General features: G+C 47.4%; 1 protein-coding gene across 3 annotated transcripts in view; it reads right to left on the bottom strand.

The window, feature by feature from the left end:
* Nucleotides 1–21,166, bottom strand: part of fam167a (family with sequence similarity 167 member A) — a 29,224-nt gene extending 8,058 nt beyond the window's left edge. The window contains exon 1 of one of the 3 annotated variants that reach the window (XM_002933585.5): nt 20,848–21,166. The gene's annotated coding sequence lies outside the window, so the exon portion shown is untranslated. Of the gene's footprint in view, nt 1–11,612; nt 11,729–12,133; nt 12,239–20,847 lie in introns of those variants that run through there. The other 2 variants (XM_004914946.4, XM_031903074.1) reach the window with 2 other exon arrangements.
* Nucleotides 21,167–23,494: the final 2,328 nt, after the last annotated feature.

The raw sequence follows: 23,494 nt of genomic DNA, 5'->3' as shown, positions 1-23,494 counted from the left end.
GGATAGCAGGTACAGTAGGGAGAGATGGTGCCTATAGTAGCAGTGGGATAATAGCCTCTGGGAAGGGACTGGGGCAGTGGGATAGCAGGTATAGTAGGGAGAGATGGTGCCTATACTAGCAGTGGGGGGATAATAGCCTCTGGGAAGGGACTGGGGCTGTGGGATAGCAGGTATAGTAGGGAGAGATGGTGCCTATAGTAGCAGTGGGGGGATAATAGCCTCTGGGAAGGGACTGGGGCTGTGGGATAGCAGGTATAGTAGGGAGAGATGGTGCCTATAGTAGCAGTGGGGGGATAATAGCCTCTGGGAAGGGACTGGGGCTGTGGGATAGCAGGTATAGAAGGGAGAGATGGTGCCTATAGTAGCAGTGGGGGGATAATAGCCTCTGGGAAGGGACTGGGGCTGTGGGATAGCAGGTATAGTAGGGAGAGATGGTGCCTATAGTAGCAGTGGGGGGATAATAGCCTCTGGGAAGGGACTGGGGCTGTGGGATAGCAGGTATAGTAGGGAGAGATGGTGCCTATAGTAGCAGTGGGGGGATAATAGCCTCTGGGAAGGGACTGGGGCTGTGGGATAGCAGGTATAGTAGGGAGAGATGAGAGAGGCACAGGGAGAGCAATATGAGAGAGGCACAGGGAGAGCAATATGAGAGAGGCACAGGGAGAGCAATATGAGAGAGGCGGGGCAGGAATACGTTGCTGGCACACTACTCGCTGCTGAATAGTAAATCAAGTTTGTTATGAGGAGAATTTGACTTATGAGCTCATTTTCCAGTGGAAACAAACAAGTGTCCGTCACTAACACCTCCTCATTCCGACGCAGCGACTTCCTGCTTGTGCCGTTTATCAGCGGCGCCATAAACATGACATCTCGCCCCGGAGCTCGGGCCCCTGCATGTTGGTTGTGTAACAAAGTCCCATATTGCTGGCGGATTAATATGTAAACAGAGAGGGAGAGGCCGGCTGGGTACTGGCTACGTGTGCATGGGTGCGAGCGCCTTCCTTCATTAAAGCGCCAATCTGCCTTGGAATATTATTTGTATTGATCTGATAATATTATATGTTACATTTTTATATGTTCTTTTCTCCTTCCTATAGAGTTACGGGCTTAGTATGTACTGGCACCCACTGGGAACCCCCAGCATTAGTGTGGACCCCATGGGGTTAATATAGATTAAAGTGCCAAGGCCCCACTGCTGTTAGGCTGCAGCCACAGAGGCTGATTCTCATCCTGCAGATAAATACAAGCCAAGAATCAGCACCCAAGCACCCTCTCATGTGTCAGCACCCACAGTCGCTGCGTCGCTCCGGGGCAGGCACACAGAGTCGAATTTGGTTTTAATCCACAGGCTGTGAATCAGCCCCATAAAGGTGGCCATACACGTAACGATCCGCTCGCCTGGTGACGTCGCCAAGTGAGCGGATCTTATCCCGATATCCCCACCTACGGGTGGGCGATATCGGGGGAATTTAGGCTAATTCGGTCGTTTGGCCCTGGGGTCAAACAATCGAATTATAACGACTGTTAAGGGCACGGTCGGTTCGGGGACCGTATCAACGAGCCGATGCAGTCCCCTATCTGACTAAATCTTTTAACCTGCCCGATCGATATCTGGTCAATTTCAGGCCAGATATCGGTCGAACAGGCCCCTCGTTGCTGCCCCATACACGGGCCGATAAGCTGCCGAATCAGTCCAAGGGACCCATATGGGCAGCTACAATCTGCCCATGTATGGGGACCTTAGGGCAACCAAAACCAGGGCAGCAGTTAGAAAAGAGGAGGTGAAACATGTCCTTGGCACTTCCATTTATATTTGGTTCAAGGGGCCACTCAGATGCCAGGGGCCAAAGAATGATGCCCTTTGTTCCCAGTGGCACACATAGCCATCCTGGCAGTGATTAGTAGCTATAGTGCCAGGCAGTGGGGTAACTATATGACACTGGGCCCTCCCATAAAGAAATCTTCAAAGGGGCCCAGCATGCACCACAACCCCATGGCCTTTCAAGTCGCCTCCCCCTGGCCACCTGGTCTCCTCCCCCTCTCTCCGCCCATGCACTCTCCCCCCAATTCCCTGGGTCCCCCCAAATCTGCAGGGTCTGTTTCCTCTATAGTTATGTCACTGTTGTCCGGGGGGCACAGTAATCACCTGGGGCAACAAACAACATTTTTAACTGTTTCCTAGATCTCCCCAGACCCTTACACTGTACAAAGCCGTAGCACCCATTAGTAGGTGAGAATCACAAGGTGCTCGGCTGGCACCCTGGCACAGAGCTGCGGCATTGTTCTCGGATATTGATTCTCGTTATGTGTCCTGTACTTAAAGTTCACTAAGGGGATCAGCTTACAGCTACACAATGAGGCACTGAGCTATGGGCACATCCGCTTGTGTTTGAGGACGCGAGTGCGTCATTGTGCTTTTGGGTGCTGCCCGTCCCCAAGGTCAGGTGAATGCAGTTCATCTGTCGGATGGAGTTTGTGGGAGATGGGCATCCCGTAATTTGCAGCTTTCTGGATAAGGGGTTTCCAGATAAGGGATTCTATAAATGCATTAAAAGAGAACTATCCCCCCATAATGTAGGTATATTGCAAAAGCAGCTCATATGTAAAACCCGGCTTCATCTAAATAAACCATTTTCATATAAATATACTTGTTTAGCAGTATGTGCCATTGGGTAATCCTAAATAGGAAACTGCCATTTTATGTACTAAGGGCCGCCCCCTGGGATCATAGGAGTCACAGTGCACACAAACAAGCCAAGGCACACATACATGCTAGGCCCCATCAGCCAATGAATGGGCAGAGTTCTGCCTTTTGCTCCCACACTACTTCCTGTTACAGTTAGAGCTGCATCACTTCCTGTCAGCTGATCTCTGAGGGAGCACACAGCCCATTACTAAATGGCGGCTCAAGGGAAAGGATATAAAAGGGCAATATTTACTGATATATATATTCCAGTTTGGGGAGATTCTTTAATAGGTCACTTATTATGATATAAACTGTCTGTTGGTTACGTATTCATTCTGGGGGTGTAGTTTCCCTTTAATATCCTTATCATCTGGATTGAGATATGAGACTCTCAGTTTATCCCGGGAGCAGATAAACACTCTATTAAACAAACAGAGGATATTGATTTTGGAAAAAGCATCAACTCCATTAAGTTTGGCCGTCGGAGAAGAGGGGAATATTCTCTAATACAGAAAGTATCATAAAACAATAATTTATGTTGCCGCGGTTTTAAATTGGTTCCCTCGGCAGCGCGCTCCGCTGCTCGCACGTCTAAATGGATGTTTATTCTTAGAGTGGATTTTCTTACCCTTCCTTCATTCACAGAGCAAATAGATTGCTGTGATCCGCAACATTCACCCCAATTCTCACAAATGAAATGAGACAAAAACCGCCCAAACGGATCTGTTAGACATGGGATATGACACTTATTTAAGCAAAATGAACTTGAGCAGCGCTCCGAGACCTGATGAAATGCGCCAGGGAGTATCTAGACTCAGTTTTAGCCAGGCTATTATGTCTGATTTTCTCATCATTCCTCGCATCGGGTACTAGCGGACTGGAGGAAAGGTGATGCCAATATTTACATTCTCAGCCTGGCAATTCTAAGCCTGCAAGCTTGACATCTGTAGTGAGAAATTCATTAGAATGTGGGGAGTTTTTGGCAGATATATGGCATGTGTAGGGGTTACTATACTGTACTGTGCCTGCCCAGGGGGGTTTAGGGGTTCCTTAGGAAATGAATCAACCATGGCAGAATGGCTGGGGGGGTGGGACTTTTATGGAAGAAACACATTGGCCCAGGCCACAAGGTTAACGATTTGCCTCACATAGTACCCAACATAGCGGCACCCCCAGTGTTTTAATATATAGGTTTTTTTCAATAATGCCAACTGCATATCTGCTTCAATACGTCCTCCAACCAACACATGGCCATTTTATTTCCCAAACTGTAGGAATGATCTCTGCAGAGTCGGACTGGGGTGCCAGGGGCCTACCAGGTCTACCACCTGGGCCCCCCACACCAGTTGCAAGGTCCTACTACACCCCCCAACACACCACGTACACATTTGCAGTTGCAATGGGGAGGAGGAGTACTGGCGCCCACATTTGCCGGTGGGAGGTGTGGGACCTGGGAGATGACTATGTTGCACCCGCACCTGCTTCACCCTATCGCCCTGTAAACAGTCACCTACAAAAGGGAATACCCAGGCCCTGGCACTGCTTTCCTACGGAACGTCAGCTCTTCGACCCAGCTCTTCGATGCCCAAAGTTAAACTTTAAGAAAATGGTGGCAAAGAAAGCCACAGGACACAACATGTCCAACCCACCCTCTTTTGTCCGCAGGTAGGTTATCCCTCTTTTTACAGGGTTGAACGTGCCCCCCAGAGCATCTGGAAGAACAGACTGTGGATCCTCGCATAGAAAGCTTCTGGCAAATGATAAACAAAAGACACATACAGGAGGAGAGGGACCAGGTAAGGTTTTTTCCTGGAGCCCTATCGACCCACTCTGACCCTGGGTCTCCCTGACGAAGATGACCCCATACTGATTTCCTAGACCCTCTTGGATTCCCAGGTTGAAGCCTTTAGTAGGATGAGTTTGGCCTTCAACAACTGGATTATAATGAGGTTCAAGGAGACCCATTGGGAGGGGGCTGCCTCAGTGTCCCTATACACTCCTCATCTGTTGGGATTTTCAAACCTGCACGGTTTCCAGCTAGACATTGATATGGAAAGGACCTCCCAAGGCCAAGGCACATTTGCCGAACAGCTGTTTACTTGGCCAGGGTTGAGACAAGTTGGCGGCTTTTATTGGCCCGGGTATGGCCAGCTTTAGTTTTCCTTTTAAAGCGCTGCCTGTTTGCTTGGATCTGCAGTAGGCAAAACATAAATACCCTGAAAAAATAAATACCCTGGGCAAACGGTCAAGGAATAGCTCAGTCCATAGCACAGTAAAGGTAAAATTCCCTTTTCTAACAGACCCTACAGGGACCCCAGGCACGTGTGGCCCAGCTACAAGCCAGAGACAGACACAAGCAGCCCTAATGTCAATGCCTGGCAGTCCATTCCCACAGTGCTCATGTTGGCCGCCCCATCTCCCCGTTGCTACCAGACAGTAGATCCAGTGAAGCAAGGGAGGCGGCAGAACCTTCACAAAAGCATCAGCACAAAACGTCTTCTATCTGCGCACAATATGGAGTCATTAAGCGCGAGCTTTGAGCTGTAACGTTATAACTCACTTTTGTCATCCTCCCTGTACAAAAGCGCAAGTTCGAAATTCCAACAAGTCCCTGGGATTCCCTGGGAACCAAAGGCTTGCACCCCGGTGCCGAAGGTCACCGACACAATGGCACACAAAAGCATGTAGAATTTCACTATTTATTCATAAAAAAGGAGCCCATTCTTGGGAGAGTCGGATCTGCCAGTAATTGGGCTTATTATTCCGTCTCCCCGGGGCTAATCTCTCAGCCAGCAGTTTATACTCTCGCACTTTAGTGTCTGTCTGTCGCTATTAACATTTAAATGGCCGTGGGGAGGGAATAGGGAAGCTTTCTATAGAGTCAGCCATTCTTCCTGCCGTAGTGCAGAGAAACTCCCATCAGTTCCTTAAGGGGTGAATAATGTAGCGTTAGGGAGGCTTGGGCTTTGAGACCCCCCAAAAATACTTCAACTGCTAATAGATTGCAATTATAACTTCACCAGTGTAAGGGTTTCTATTTGTAACCACCCCTGGCCAGTCCCACAGCTTCTGCTGGTTATTAGGACCCAGTCGCCAAGGAACTATAAACACTATGAGTTTACTTTCCCTTTAGTTCTAGAAGTGTGCATTAAAGAGACAAATACATATTGAAGGTAATTCTGCACAAAGCGCCTTACTGGTGCGTATGACTGTATATACATATATAGAATGTATATGACTATAAATATAGTCTCACTGAGAGTTGCACCATGAGGCATTGAGACACGGCACAAAGTGCTAAACACATGTTTTTTTTGCATTTTTCGGCCATATAATGAGAGTTAATGAGAGTTAATGCAGAACAGGATTAGGTACAAAAAGCCCCGTCAGTAGGAGACAGAGCTGGGAGCCATTAGTACAACAGACAGAGTGACTAAGCCCAGCTGCTCAGCGGATGAGATAGCTGGTAATGGGGGAAGGTTTAACAGATCCTGGTTAGTTGGAATTTTTCTTCTCCCCTGAGAAGAAGTATTCCAATTTTTCATTAAAACCACTGCCTGGTTGCTAGGGTAATTTGAACCCTAGCAACCAGATACCTGCTGAAATTCCAAACTGGAGAAAATCATTCAAAAATCATAGAAAATTAAAAATGATGACCAATTGAAGTTTACAGAATATTACTCTCTACAGCAGTGATCCCCAACCAGTGACTCGGGGGTAACATGTTGCTCCCCAACCCCTTGGATGTTGCTCTCAGTGCCCCCAAACCAGGGAGTTATTTTTGAATTCCTGACTTGGGGGCAAGTTTTGGTTGAATAAAAACAAGATTTCCTACCAAATAAAGCCCCTGTAAGCTGATAGGGTGCATAGAGGCCCCTAATAGCCAATCACAGCCCTTATTTGGCACCTCCATGAACTTTTATGGTGCTTGTGTTGCTCCCCAAGTCTTTTTACATTTGACTGTGGCTCACGAGTAAGAAAGGTTGGGGATCCCTGATCTACATCATAGTAAAAGTTAATTTTAAATATAAGGGAAGAAGGTAAAGTTCTGAAGGTAGGTGACCCTGTAAAGGAGTTAGGGATTTCAGCTGTAGTGTAGGAGAAGGGTAAGACCTGTTTCTGGAAGGGAGGAGTGTGGTACCGGGAGTTTGAGGCAGAAGGCCCCAGGGAGTAGCTGGAAAGCTTCAGGCCAGACAATGGCTACTAACTCATTGCTAAGGGAAAAGGGCCAAATGGTGGTGTCCCCCAGTACCAGAGTAACTGGGTAATGTATTTAAAAGGGGAAAACTTGGACAGATTACATCATTCTTCACAGCCAATCAGATATTTGCTTTCAAGCAGCCAACCAATCAATGCTGGTTTCTGACTGGTTGCTATGGGTTACCAGACCTGTAGCAAACGTTGCACCTTTCAGGATTACACATATGGTGAGCTCTTGGATAGGATCCTGAGTATATGACGGCAGGGGGTACTGAGTAACGGTATGGAATCCCTGTGGGAAATATATCCCTACAAGCTTGGAGCTTTAACATCATGATAAACAGGTTTCCCAGTGAGTAACCCCCTGCACTCCAGCACTAATGGCCGCCTGGGTGATTTATAGCTTCACTTAAGCAATCAGGTCCATAGAGCAAAGAAATAAAAGACACAATCAGGCTGCAAACGGAGCAATTAGACTAAATGCCAAGGTTTGTAACTTCAGGGAGACAATCGGAGCGGATTGTGGTTTCAACCTCACTCAGACCTACAAGGCCAATGACTGGCGCATCTAATAACCCCAGTATGGCTGCTCCGACACACTCACCCCTTGTTATGTCTAAGAATAAAGGGCAATTTGCCTTTTGGCAGAGGCTTCTGTAGCGAGACAAACAGGTACGTAGGGTATTGTTCCCATGACTGGAGAACACTGACACGCAGATCCTCTCTTCCTATTGTAACTGTGCTCTTGAAGTATAAGAAGGTAAATACAGGATTGTTTCTCTCTTACATTGTGTATTATAGCGATGATCATGTTTGTTCTGCTGGCAGCTTCAGACTTGTGCAAATCTCCATTGTTTTAGGTTTAGTCACAAGCCTGTACTCAGCAGCAGGAACCCAGAAAAGCCAATCAGCAATTCTGATCAAGAAGATCCATTTGTCTGACCAAGGAACATTGCTATGGTCACAAGTTTAGTTGGTCATATGTTTGGTCCTTGGGCCGACAAATGGATCACACCCAAAGGGGGTTTCTGCCTAGCCAGATAAAGAGAACCAGGGTTATGGAAGAGGGTACAATTCCAGTATAAAACATATATTGGTGAAGGATGGTAGAACTGAGAAGAGGTGTACTCTATAGAAACCTGCACTGGGGGCCAGAGAGCTTGATGGAGAGGTGGGAATAAGGGGGTTCTCTATTCAGAGGAATACACCGTCTCATTCCATACTCTGGATTTTCCCTTTTTACTCTAAAGGTCCCCATACACGGGCCGATTGTAGCTGCTGATATGGGTCCCTTGGACCGATTCGGCAGCTTATTGGCCGGTGTAGGGGCAGAAATGAGGGGCCTGCCCGACCGATATCTGGCCTGAAATTGGCCAGATATCGATTGGGCAGGTTAAAAGATTCAGTCGGATTGGGGGCCGCATTGGCTCGTTGATGTGGTCCCCGAACCAACTGCCCCATTGCCTGGGGCCAAATGATCGAATTTAGCCTACACATTCCCCGATATCGCCCACCCGTAGGTGGGGATATCGGGTGAATATCCGCTCGCTTGGCGATCTCGCAAAGTGAGTGAATCTTAACGTTATGGGGACCTTTACTTGGAAGAATGTCTTAATACTGCAAGGCCATTAGTATGAGCTTGGCATTTCTTATTATTAATAACATTTATTTATAAAGCGCCAACATATCCCGCATCGCTGTACAATAAGTGGGTTTCATACATTGGACATACAGAGTAACATATAAAGCAATCAATAACCGATACAGGAGGGGAAGAGAGCCCTGCCCAAAAGAGCTTACACTCTACAAGGAGTAACATATAAAGCAACCAATAACCGATACAGGAGGGGAAGGGAGACCTGCCCAAAAGAGCTTACACTCTACAAGGAGTAACATATAAAGCAACCAATAACCGATACAAGAGGGGAAGAGAGCCCTGCCCAAAAGAGCTTACACTCTACAAGGAGTAACATATAAAGCAACCAATAACCGATACAAGAGGGGAAGAGGGCCCTGCCCAAAAGAGCTTACAATCTACAAGGAGTAACATATAAAGCAACCAATAACCGATACAGGAGGGGAAGAGAGCCCTGCCCAAAAGAGCTTTCACTCTACAAGGAGTAACATATAAAGCAACCAATAACCGATACAAGAGGGGAAGAGGGCCCTGCCCAAAAGAGCTTACAATCTACAAGGAGTAACGTATAAAGCAACCAATAACCGATACAGGAGGGGAAGAGAGCCCTGCCCAAAAGAGCTTACACTCTACAAGGAGTAACATATAAAGCAACCAATAACCGATACAAGAGGGGAAGAGGGCCCTGCCCAAAAGAGCTTACAATCTACAAGGAGTAACGTATAAAGCAACCAATAACCGATACAGGAGGGGAAGAGAGCCCTGCCCAAAAGAGCTTACACTCTACAAGGAGTAACATATAAAGCAACCAATAACCGATACAAGAGGGGAAGAGGGCCCTGCCCAAAAGAGCTTTCACTCTACAAGGAGTAACATATAAAGCAACCAATAACCGATACAAGAGGGGAAGAGGGCCCTGCCCAAAAGAGCTTACAATCTACAAGGAGTAACGTATAAAGCAACCAATAACCGATACAGGAGGGGAAGAGAGCCCTGCCCAAAAGAGCTTACAATCTACAAGGAGTAACATATAAAGCAATCAGTAACCGATACAAGAGGGGAAGAGAGCCCTGCCCAAAAGAGCTTACAATCTACAAGGAGTAACATATAAAGCAATCAATAACCGATACAAGAGGGGAAGAGAGCCCTGCCCAAAAGAGCTTACACTCTACAAGGAGTAACATATAAAGCAACCAATAACCGATACAAGAGGGGAAGAGAGCCCTGCCCAAAAGAGCTTACAATCTACAAGGAGTAACATATAAAGCAACCAATAACCGATACAAGAGGGGAAGAGAGCCCTGCCCAAAAGAGCTTACACTCTACAAGGAGTAACATATAAAGCAACCAATAACCGATACAAGAGGGGAAGAGAGCCCTGCCCAAAAGAGCTTACAATCTACAAGGAGTAACATATAAAGCAACCAATAACCGATACAAGAGGGGAAGAGAGCCCTGCCCAAAAGAGCTTACAATCTACAAGCATAAAGCAAGGTAGAGATTATCAGACTGCTTCCACCACTTTAGTGAGGATGGACCATACCAAATGAAAACCATTATAGTAATGTGGGATCATACCAAACAAACATCAGTATAGTTAGTCATATATATATATAGTCATAGTCATACCAAATGAATACTGATATAGCCATGATGGATCATACCAAGTAATCTCAGTACTGACAGACTGGGCCATACCATATACAGGGGTTTGCCAATGCGCAGTATATACAGTAACTGCTTTACATGTTCTTACAAACCACTTTCTGGAATTTAGTGGCAGAAATGATTTCTCTGGTACATTAATAGTCCCGGGAATGGGAACAAAGAATATGTTCCTAATACAGTAATACAGGCATTATGTGGTACTCACGGAAGGTTTGTTTGAACAGTGTCGTTATTATAGTTCTGCATTCATCGCTTCCTCCTGTGTTTACATACAGTGAAGTCCTTAAAGGGGAACTGTCATTATATGAAAAACCCCACTTCACTCCAGCGGTTGTTTAACAAAGTTTCACTTATGGTGTTTTTTTTTCAAGAGATAAAAGGGCCAATTTAAAGTCAGAAAAGCTCTATTACTGTGTTTTTAATTACCCTTTTCCCTTATTGCTCTTTTTTGCACCTTTTGTTTAATATTAAAACAAAAAATCACCAAAAGAAGACAGCAAGCTGTATTAAAATGCCAGTTTCCACTCCGTATACAGAAAGTTCTTTTGAAAGGTAGACTTCCCCTTTAAAAAGAATCGATAGTGATTATGGGGTAAATGCTCTCTCTCCCCTGAATCTGTCTGGGGGTGCTCAATTGGGCAGATAGAGATGGTAAGGTTAGCCATAGCACAGACTGGGCAACAGGAACAGATACGAGTGGCACAGAGGCAAATGAGGGCACAATGGCACCTCCGGTTCACCAGTAAAAGTAGGAGAATTTGTTTCATGCAACTTTGTTGACCCCTTGTATCAACCCACACTATCGGCAGTGAAAATCTGGCTCAGATACAGGCAGACGTGGACAGATAAGCCCCCAGGCAGAACATTGGGCAATGGAAGGAGTGTGGGGTTTAGAGCATTGACCCAAGGTCTACAAGATCCAATCAGCGAGATTTCACCCACAGCTTTGAGTGGGACAAAGGGGCAAAGATCTATCAACTTTATACGTGGCCACCATGTGTGCTCAGCTAAACAGCATACGTAGCATTGCAAAGTCATATATGCCCGGAACATGTGCAATAAGGGGAGACAAGGTGAGCCCAGTGTTGCCAAGGTAAGTTACCCACTGATGACCAAGCTCAATGCCCACTGCTAAAGATATCCGATGGCCAGATACTAATTCAGTCCATTATATCCACTAATCCTTTCCATGCCAGTGGCCCAGGGCAAGCACCGAACCATTGGGCGGTTGAACTAACTTTGCAGATCAGCATTGGTGCCAAAACCAAGAAGATCTCCCAAGACCCAAACTGATTGTGCCGCACTCACACAGGCAAAGGCACAGCTCCGACTGAAATCAACCCAAACTCTGAGCATAACATTGTGCCAAGTGTGGGAGAATATTTTCTCACCCAGGTGACAGGTTCATTCATACAACGTTACCCGCTTGGCATATGCTTCTTCCCAGTGCCCAGTCTGATTAATGTGACACGGCCCATTACCACTGGTACCTTGGAAGCAGGATACAGTAGGTCATGTTTTCTTTACAAAATAAGTGCCCCCAGCACCTCAGTCACAAGGGGTGACTTGGGCACAGATGCATAACTTAAACTGGAACTTTATCCAAAAACTTTTTTCCATTAAGAAAGAAAATACAGTTTTAAGCAATTTTCCACATTCCAGTGGTTTTGAAGTCATTTTTACATTGTAATTGCAATTGTCCCCTTCTGTCCTGTGGTTCTGACTCCTGCAGCAATGTAGCAGAAGTCAGTGTATTGTAGCATTGCCCGCAGCTGGCTGATTATGTTATTCTACTGCCCAGTGAGTGAATGTCCTGTTACAGGGAATTGGAAAGCAGAATATGACAGGGCAGCCATAGGGGTTAAAGTTCCGCAGAGATAAAAAGTAGATAAATAGAAAGAATAGAAAGTGAAATTATGAGAGTAGAAGGAATCCGGGCTCACCTCTCGCAGTGATACCTCCGAGCCGATTCATAGCCAAGGCAGAGTCTGCTGCTGTCTTTATGCTTCTGGCACATCCTCCCATTCTACCACTCCCACTCCTGAGTAAATAAGCCCATTAATTGCCTTTCTGTAGCTGTGAATGACTTGCACAAAGCTGGGCATCTGAATGGAGAGCAGAATGGAACCTAGAGATGTGTGGGGCCCTCAGTACCGAGACAGAGCAACAGATACAAAGGAAGTGTCTATAGCACCCAGACAGGTGCCCCCCACCCCCAAAACAGCCCCTGGTTCCTGTCAATGCATAGTGTGCTAAGCAGGGCCCCTAGTTGTCTGGGCAGTTACAACTACACTGCTTCTTTACATGGTGTGACCCAATATGACTGCAGTTATATGGCTGTTACCCCAATGTTTCTATATATCTGTAACCTTGTTATGGGCTAAGGGGGCCCAGCCTGAAGGCCAGTTAGGGGGGATTTGGGGTGAGTGCTTATTTGTGCCCTGGGTACCCCTGGAACTATAGCGGGGTGACTGTTACCCCAATGTTTCTATATATCTGTAACCTTGTTATGGGCTATGGGGGCCCAGCCTGAAGGCCAGTTAGGGGGGGATTTGGGGTGAGTGCTTATTTGTGCCCTGGTACCCCTGGAACTATAGCAGGGTGACTGTTACCCCAATGTTTCTATATATCTGTAACCTTGTTATGGGCTAAGGGGGCCCAGCCTGAAGGCCAGTTAGGGGGGATTTGGGGTGAGTGCTTATTTGTGCCCTGGGTACCCCTGGAACTATAGCAGGGTGACTGTTACCCCAATGTTTCTATATATCTGTAACCTTGTTATGGGCTAAGGGGGCCCAGCCTGAAGGCCAGTTAGGGGGGGATTTGGGGTGAGTGCTTATTTGTGCCCTGGGTACCCCTGGAACTATAGCAGGGTGACTGTTACCCCAATGTTTCTATATATCTGTAACCTTGTTATGGGCTAAGGGGGCCCAGCCTGAAGGCCAGTTAGGGGGGGATTTGGGGTGAGTGCTTATTTGTGCCCTGGGTACCCCTGGAACTATAGCAGGGTGACTGTTACCCCAATGTTTCTATATATCTGTAACCTTGTTATGGGCTAAGGGGGCCCAGCCTGAAGGCCAGTTAGGGGGGATTTGGGGTGAGTGCTTATTTGTGCCCTGGGTACCCCTGGAACTATAGCAGGGTGACTGTTACCCCAATGTTTCTATATATCTGTAACCTTGTTATGGGCTAAGGGGGCCCAGCCTGAAGGCCAGTTAGGGGGGGATTTGGGGTGAGTGCTTATTTGTGCCCTGGGTACCCCTGGAACTATAGCAGGGTGACTGTTACCCCAATGTTTCTATATATCTGTAACCTTGTTATGGGCTAAGGGGGCCCAGCCTGAAGGCCAGTTAGGGGGGATTTGGGGTGAGTGCTTATTTGTGCCCTGGGTACCCCTGGAACTATAGCAGGGTGACTGTTACCCCAATGTTTCTATATATCTGTAACCTTGTTATGGGCTAAGGGGGCCCAGCCTGAAGGCCAGTTAGGGGGGGATTTGGGGTGAGTGCTTATTTGTGCCCTGGGTACCCCTGGAACTATAGCAGGGTGACTGTTACCCCAATGTTTCTATATATCTGTAACCTTGTTATGGCTAAGGGGGCCCAGCCTGAAGGCCAGTTAGGGGGGATTTGGGTGAGTGCTTATTTGTGCCCTGGGTACCCCTGGAACTATAGCAGGGTGACTGTTACCCCAATGTTTCTATATATCTGTAACCTTGTTATGGGCTAAGGGGGCCCAGCCTGAAGGCCAGTTAGGGGGGGATTTGGGGTGAGTGCTTATTTGTGCCCTGGGTACCCCTGGAACTATAGCAGGGTGACTGTTACCCCAATGTTTCTATATATCTGTAACCTTGTTATGGGCTAAGGGGGCCCAGCCTGAAGGCCAGTTAGGGGGGGATTTGGGGTGAGTGCTTATTTGTGCCCTGGGTACCCCTGGAACTATAGCAGGGTGACTGTTACCCCAATGTTTCTATATATCTGTAACCTTGTTATGGGCTAAGGGGGCCCAGCCTGAAGGCCAGTTAGGGGGGATTTGGGGTGAGTGCTTATTTGTGCCCTGGGTACCCCTGGAACTGTAGCAGGGTGACTGTTACCCCAATGTTTCTATATATCTGTAACCTTGTTATGGGCTAAGGGGGCCCAGCCTGAAGGCCAGTTAGGGGGGGATTTGGGGTGAGTGCTTATTTGTGCCCTGGGTACCCCTGGAACTGTAGCAGGGTGACTGTTACCCCAATGTTTCTATATATCTGTAACCTTGTTATGGGCTAAGGGGGCCCAGCCTGAAGGCCAGTTAGGGGGGATTTGGGGTGAGTGCTTATTTGTGCCCTGGGTACCCCTGGAACTATAGCAGGGTGACTGTTACCCCAATGTTTCTATATATCTGTAACCTTGTTATGGGCTAAGGGGGCCCAGCCTGAAGGCCAGTTAGGGGGGGATTTGGGGTGAGTGCTTATTTGTGCCCTGGGTACCCCTGGAACTATAGCAGGGTGACTGTTACCCCAATGTTTCTATATATCTGTAACCTTGTTATGGGCTAAGGGGGCCCAGCCTGAAGGCCAGTTAGGGGGGATTTGGGGTGAGTGCTTATTTGTGCCCTGGGTACCCCTGGAACTATAGCAGGGTGACTGTTACCCCAATGTTTCTATATATCTGTAACCTTGTTATGGGCTAAGGGGGCCCAGCCTGAAGGCCAGTTAGGGGCAGCTGCCTGTGTATCAGCACTAGGCCAAGAGTGAACTGCTCTTTGCCAATAACACTTCTATCTTAGTGCCAGTTGATATTTTGGCTAGCTCCCCACTGTGCAGGAATCCTAACCTTATTCTGTAGAACAATAAAATAAGTGATAAATGTGCCTGACTATGGGACTCACCATATCACAATTTCTAGTCTAGAATGGAGGTGAGGTGACCCCTAGGTCTGCAGAGCAATATTAAGAGGTGAGGGGGCATCTGGGGAGGGGGGATTATATGGGGTATGGGTAACAAGATTAGTACAGACCTGGAGAATGCTAATACCCATTGTATAGCTACAAGACTAATGTAACAATGGCACCATCCAGCTTCAGATGAAAGACCCATTGGTTACACCTTATCCTCCCACAGATGATTATCATTTATGCATTGGCAGCAGGGAGGGAAGAGATTTATTGATTTAACAAGTCGATACAAATGGAAGTTCTTGTTTTACATCAAATAAAACCATGTCCAAGCCGCTCGGGGAAAGGTACAAAGTATTGATACAAGGGGGCCGCGCCTAATCTGCACCTATTGTTATAGGCGTAACTGATGGAAGGCAACTTGCACAATGCCTGTACCAATTACATAGAGATACTGCTATATATATATACTCTATATATATATATATATATACAACTAGTTTATGGTATAGGGGGAAAGGTATAAGGGGATAACGTAATAACAGGTGCAGTCAATGCTACCTGCTGATTGGTTGCTATGGGTTACTAGACCTGAAGAATGTTGCAATTGTAATTACATTGCATTCTTAAACCCCATTAATGCCTCTTGTTAATTGGATGGACAGCTAGCCAATGTGCTTATTTGTTCATATACAGCTTAGAGAGGAGAAATGTGACGGAATGGATGTCTTTGTAGCAGAAGATGGTAAAAGAAATGTGGGTCAGGCAGGGGAAGTCAAACTGCTGAATATGGAATCTGTAAGGAATGTGTTTCCCCTCAGAGGCAGATTGACAATGGCACCTAATTGTTGCCTTGCTCTAGATCATTTACCAGCTAAATAGTAATTATGGGAGTAAAAGGGATAGTGACTGATGGATCTGTGTCTCTTAATGCTCAGTAGCCATGTTACATTGTGTTTACAACTTAAGTCCAAATCCGCAGTAGTTCTTATCGCACCTTAGTTGCTAAAGCCCAAGGCGCTCTGGCCAGGCTTGTTATCTTTTCTAGAGACAAACTACTAGTTGCAGAAATCCTTATTAAACCTTCTTTAACCCCCAAACCTCCTATGTGGCTAGGGTTGTTATTGGTAATGACTTATTACTTATGGGTAACCATCTTCCCAGAGGCTATTATCCCCCCACTGCTACTATAGGCACCATCTCTCCCTACTATACCTGCTATCCCACAGCCCCAGTCCCTTCCCAGAGGCTATTATCCCCCCACTGCTACTATAGGCACCATCTCTCCCTACTATACCTGCTATCCCACAGCCCCAGTCCCTTCCCAGAGGCTATTATCCCACTGCTACTATAGGCACCATCTCTCCCTACTATACCTGCTATCCCACAGCCCCAGTCCCTTCCCAGAGGCTATTATCCCCCCACTGCTACTATAGGCACCATCTCTCCCTACTATACCTGCTATCCCACAGCCCCAGTCCCTTCCCAGAGGCTATTATCCCACTGCTACTATAGGCACCATCTCTCCCTACTATACCTGCTATCCCACAGCCCCAGTCCCTTCCCAGAGGCTATTATCCCCCCACTGCTACTATAGGCACCATCTCTCCCTACTATACCTGCTATCCCACAGCCCCAGTCCCTTCCCAGAGGCTATTATCCCCCCACTGCTACTATAGGCACCATCTCTCCCTACTATACCTGCTATCCCACAGCCCCAGTCCCTTCCCAGAGGCTATTATCCCCCCACTGCTACTATAGGCACCATCTCTCCCTACTATACCTGCTATCCCACAGCCCCAGTCCCTTCCCAGAGGCTATTATCCCCCCACTGCTACTATAGGCACCATCTCTCCCTACTATACCTGCTATCCCACAGCCCCAGTCCCTTCCCAGAGGCTATTATCCCCCCACTGCTACTATAGGCACCATCTCTCCCTACTATACCTGCTATCCCACAGCCCCAGTCCCTTCCCAGAGGCTATTATCCCCCCACTGCTACTATAGGCACCATCTCTCCCTACTATACCTGCTATCCCACAGCCCCAGTCCCTTCCCAGAGGCTATTATCCCCCACTGCTACTATAGGCACCATCTCTCCCTACTATACCTGCTATCCCACAGCCCCAGTCCCTTCCCAGAGGCTATTATCCCCCCACTGCTACTATAGGCACCATCTCTCCCTACTATACCTGCTATCCCACAGCCCCAGTCCCTTCCCAGAGGCTATTATCCCCCCCACTGCTACTATAGGCACCATCTCTCCCTACTATACCTGCTATCCCACAGCCCCAGTCCCTTCCCAGAGGCTATTATCCCACTGCTACTATAGGCACCATCTCTCCCTACTATACCTGCTATCCCACAGCCCCAGTTCCTTCCCAGAGGCTATTATCCCACTGCTACTATAGGCACCATCTCTCCCTACTATACCTGCTATCCCACAGCCCCAGTCCCTTCCCAGAGGCTATTATCCCCCCCCTGATACTATAGGCACCATCTCTCCCTACTATACCTGCTATCCCACAGCCCCAGTCCCTTCCCAGAGGCTATTATCCCCCCCACTGCTACTATAGGCACCATCTCTCCCTACTATACCTGCTATCCCACAGCCCCAGTCCCTTCCCAGAGGCTATTATCCCCCCACTGCTACTATAGGCACCATCTCTCCCTACTATACCTGCTATCCCACAGCCCCAGTCCCTTCCCAGAGGCTATTATCCCCCCCACTGCTACTATAGGCACCATCTCCCCCTGCTATACCTGCTATCCCACAGCCCCAGTCCCTTCCCAGAGGCTATTATCCCCCCACTGCTACTATAGGGCACCATCTCTCCCTACTATACCTGCTATCCCACAGCCCCAGTCCCTTCCCAGAGGCTATTATCCCCCCACTGCTACTATAGGCACCATCTCTCCCTACTATACCTGCTATCCCACAGCCCCAGTCCCTTCCCAGAGGCTATTATCCCACTGCTACTATAGGCACCATCTCTCCCTACTATACCTGCTATCCCACAGCCCCAGTCCCTTCCCAGAGGCTATTATCCCCCCACTGCTACTATAGGTACCATCTCTCCCTACTATACCTGCTATCCCACAGCCCCAGTCCCTTCCCAGAGGCTATTATCCCCCCACTGCTACTATAGGTACCATCTCTCCCTACTATACCTGCTATCCCACAGCCCCAGTCCCTTCCCAGAGGCTATTATCCCCCCACTGCTACTATAGGCACCATCTCTCCCTACTATACCTGCTATCCCACAGCCCCAGTCCCTTCCCAGAGGCTATTATCCCACTGCTACTATAGGCACCATCTCTCCCTACTATACCTGCTATCCCACAGCCCCAGTCCCTTCCCAGAGGCTATTATCCCCCCACTGCTACTATAGGCACCATCTCTCCCTACTATACCTGCTATCCCACAGCCCCAGTCCCTTCCCAGAGGCTATTATCCCCCCACTGCTACTATAGGCACCATCTCTCCCTCCCACCATCTCTGCTTGGACCACCCCTAATGATGACTTGTTTGAGGGTGACTTTTACATCCAGTTAATTCGCCGTATTGTCTGTAAGTGTCTATTTAAAAATAAATCAAGTCCTATAGATCCCATTGTGCTGCCACTATCCTATATAGGCCAGGGCAGGGAAACCCATCTTGGACATCTGAGATAATAACGTCACCGCACTGTTATTACCCTGTGCCAGGGGTCCCCAACCTTTCTTACTCGTGAGCCACAGTCAAATATAAAAAGATTTGGGGAGCAACACAAGCACCATAAAAGTTCATGGAGGAGCCAAATAAGGGCTGTGATTGGCTATTAGGGGCCTCTATGCACCCTATCAGCTTACAGGGGCTTTATTTGGTAGGAAATCTTGTTTTTATTCAACCAAAACTTGCCCCCAAGTCAGGAATTCAAAAATAACTCCCTGGTTTGGGGGCACTGAGAGCAACATCCAAGGGGTTGGGGAGCAACATGTTGCCCCCAAACTACTGGTTGGGGATCACTGCCCTGTGCAATCTAAATGGTTTACTCCCATAGGAGCAGTCTTGCCAAAAGTGGGAAAATTGCCCTTTAATCTGACATTGAGTTGTTGTGTCTGGCAATTAATACAGTGTGAGTGCAGCAGATGATGTGAATAAATAGAGATTATTGTAGCCCTTTCCTAGTTAGTAAACAGTGTTTGCAAAATAAAAGAAACCACAGAGGAGTAACAGAGAGGAAGCAGACCCTGCGGCTGCAGAGAGGGGAGGGGACTGGGCCCATAAGGAACACACCAGGCTTCTGTCTAATAGGAATTATAATATACAGTAAATTGCATATTTAATAAATTCATAGCCAATAAAGTAATCTAGCGTTATTACTGTATAATTATTATGTTCATAATCATCCTTCATTAATATGGCACCAAGATGGCACGCAGCTTATTGCTGAGATTCCCTCCCTGCCCTGGGGTCCGTGCCATCCCATGAAGCTGTGTGAGTGTGGGAAACCATACGGCACAGGGGGAGTATACAGATATATACAGTATATGTGACGGATGGGTTCCCCTTGTGTACATCACATGACTTTACAAATTGCCCCCTCCATACTTGATGGGTATCCTGGGCCAAATGTGTTAGAACTCTTAGTGGGACAGACATTGCAGAACGTGCAGGGGGTTCAATCAGGGACACAGTGGATCCCTATAGAGAGAAAGAGCAGCTGGCAGTCAGGACTAGAAGGTGACAGTGAGATAAGATGTCTCAGCAGAATGTAAATTTTGACCGACTTACTGCCCTTGAGTTCAGAGTCAGACTGGGTCGATGGGGCACCAGAAAAAAACCCTTGTTGGCCTTGCTTGCCCCGACCCGATCCCCACCGGCACTCATCACAAGTCATTTGTTGAAAATATAACATCCAGCACCCATGGAACCACCCCCCACCCGTACCCACCCTGTGGAAAAGCTAGATTCCCAGGTAGCAAAAGCAACAGAGCTTTTGGGGAGAGTGGAGGGAGGGGCTTATAGATTATGGGAGGAGTTTGGGCATTATTTGGGAGTTACTTAGGGGGATCATGCAAGGGACTTTTTTCCCATTGTGACCCCATTTTACTTGTTGGCAGAATTCACCACCTAGAGGGCCCAGGTTACCAGTGGGCTAATAATTGGGGCCTCCTGAAGGAAGGGCCCTGCTAACGTAGTAGTATAGGGAGCCATAACTACTGATATTTATTTATTCCCATGATCATGTCATCTGACTGCTAACTGGCCCACAGCATGGCAAGAGTTGGACAGAGATAGGCTAATTGAATTTCCAGGGCTCAATAGGAAACACACTAAGGTTACAAATCCCTATAATCCCTATGGAATATTACTGCATGAATATTTCAGGGCAGACGGGCCAATGAGATTCCCAGTTGGAACATCTGTTCTTCTAAACCAGGGGTTTCCAACTGAGGCTCAGCTACAATACCCAGCACCCCCCAAGGCCCAACAGTGGTACATTCGGGGGGGGGGATACTGGAAGTTCCATATCAACAGTTGGGTGGCTCCGGGTTGGCCGAGCCTGTTATAAATCAGGACAGAGCGGCTGCGGCAGGGCTATAACATGGGCTCAGGTGTAACATACAGAGAATAATGCAGATAGATGCACCACTATTACCCCCAGTCTGGAAATACAAAATGTAGACTAAATAAAAAAAAAAATATATATATACATTTGTGCCCTTAATAAATTACCAAGGCACAATGACCCACAATTACCCTCACTGGGGCACCACGCCGCAGCCCCATGGCACTTACCCAGTGTGAGAGGCGCAAAGGCATCAGGGTTTGTATTGCATTGGGCACATCCAGCCGCTTCAGGCTCTCCTCCCTCTGCCTCCTGTAGGTTTCTATTCACAAGATGCTGCAGATCCCTTCCAGGCTGCAGGTTATTATGGCCGGCCGCATCTGCATTCTCTCCCTGTGCCTCGGGATTCTCTGTCTCTTCCCAGAATTTGCTTTCCCCCCTCTTTTATGTAACGACTTTTTTGTTGCGTCAGGAGAGTTGCCAGGAAACAGCATAGCAATTCCATCCCAACATCTCCCTTTCTCTCCCCATCTCCCCTATTCATTCAGCCTCTGCTATGGGCACAGCATTGCTCCTCAGCCCCACTCAGCCCGGAGCCCCTGGGTCCTACAGCCTCCTGCTCTCTATCTGTCATTGATGCAATGTATATATATATATATATATATATATATATATATAGGGGGAGATTTGGGGTGACTGTTACCCCAATGTTTCTATATATCTGTAACCTTGTTATGGGCTAAGGGGGCCCAGCCTGAAGGCCAGTTAGGGGGGGAATTGGGGTGAGTGCTTATTTGTGCCCTGGGTACCCCTGGAACTATAGCGGGGTGACTGTTACCCCAATGTTTCTATATATCTGTAACCTTGTTATGGGCTAAGGGGGCCCATCCTGAAGGCCAGTTAGGGGGGGATTTGGGGTGAGTGCTTATTTGTGCCCTGGGTACCCCTGGAACTATAACAGGGTGACTGTTACCCCAATGTTTCTATATATCTGTAACCTTGTTATGGGCTAAGGGGGCCCAGCCTGAAGGCCAGTTAGGGGGGATTTGGGGTGAGTGCTTATTTGTGCCCTGGGTACCCCTGGAACTATAACAGGGTGACTGTTACCCCAATGTTTCTATATATCTGTAACCTTGTTATGGGCTAAGGGGGCCCAGCCTGAAGGCCAGTTAGGGGGGGATTTGGGGTGAGTGCTTATTTGTGCCCTGGGTACCCCTGGAACTATAACAGGGTGACTGTTACCCCAATGTTTCTATATATCTGTAACCTTGTTATGGGCTAAGGGGGCCCAGCCTGAAGGCCAGTTAGGGGGGGGATTTGGGGTGAGTGCTTATTTGTGCCCTGGGTACCCCTGGAACTATAACAGGGTGACTGTTACCCCAATGTTTCTATATATCTGTAACCTTGTTATGGGCTAAGGGGGCCCAGCCTGAAGGCCAGTTAGGGGGGATTTGGGGTGAGTGCTTATTTGTGCCCTGGGTACCCCTGGAACTATAGCAGGGTGACTGTTACCCCAATGTTTCTATATATCTGTAACCTTGTTATGGGCTAAGGGGGCCCAGCCTGAAGGCCAGTTAGGGGGGATTTGGGGTGAGTGCTTATTTGTGCCCTGGGTACCCCTGGAACTATAGCAGGGTGACTGTTACCCCAATGTTTCTATATATCTGTAACCTTGTTATGGGCTAAGGGGGCCCAGCCTGAAGGCCAGTTAGGGGGGATTTGGGGTGAGTGCTTATTTGTGCCCTGGGTACCCTTGGAACTATAGCAGGGTGACTGTTACCCCAATGTTTCTATATAGCTTTGGGGAGGCTGGCCATTGCTGGATCACTAAAGCCTTTGAATCACAAATATTTGATAACTGTTGCCATATATATATATAGGAAGCTCAGCAGAGTATTTCTACATAAGGCAACTGAGCAATACAGACTATTTTGGAACAGACGCCACTTCCAATACAAACAACAGGGTGGTTACTTGGACTCCTCAGAGCAAATTGTTATTCTGCCCTCCCTGGCTAGGAGTGTTTATCTGCCCTGGAGCAGGCATTATCATAAGGTGCCCGCTGGGCAATACTCTGCCCTGTAGCACATACATATATTCCAGTAAGGACTATAATAAGCCCCGGCCCCACTGTGACCTACTCATCTGCCTCCTAATGTCTCTCTCACTGTCCTGTCCTGGGAGCCTCACACACATCCTGCCCCTCGTTGGAAGGGGAGATTGAGGGGTTAATAGGTGGAGTCACAAGAGAGTCAATATATTAATATGTATGATAATCATGGGGTTTTATTCCTGAGTGAGGAACACGAGGAGAGACGTTATGTTTCTAACAAGAACTCACTGTTAGGGCCTTGGGCAGATCCTGAATGCAGAGCTATGTTATAGAATGGTCAATTCTAAGCAACTTTTAGATTGGTCTTCATTATTTATTTGTTATAGTTTTTGAATTATTTTGCCTTCTTCTTCCAACTCTTTGGAGTTTTCCAAATGGGGGTCACTGACCCCGGCAGCCAAAAACGATTGCTCTGTGAGGCTCCAGCTTTATTGTTATTGTTACTTTTTGTAGCGTTCTTTTCTATTCCCCTATTTATCTAAGTCACTCCCTTGTTGCTAAGGTAACTTGGACCCTAGCAACCAAATAACTGCCAAAACTCCAAAGTAGAGAGCTCCTGAACTGAAAATGAAATAACTATAAACTACAAATAATATAAAATGAAGACCAATTGCAAATTGTTTCAAAATATTACTCTCTACATCATACTTTTTCAATTAGGCAAAAATCAATTGCCCCGGGGTACATGGATACATTCCCCATTATCATACGAACAGAGACAATTTGCAATTGGTCTTCATTTTTATTATTTTTGTTTTTTTTTT

This window comes from Xenopus tropicalis, chromosome 5, assembly GCF_000004195.4.
Source record: "Xenopus tropicalis strain Nigerian chromosome 5, UCB_Xtro_10.0, whole genome shotgun sequence".
NCBI classification, from domain to species: Eukaryota; Metazoa; Chordata; class Amphibia; order Anura; family Pipidae; genus Xenopus; species Xenopus tropicalis.
Note: the sequence above shows the minus strand (reverse complement) of the source record. Positions and strands in the feature narration are given on the sequence as shown.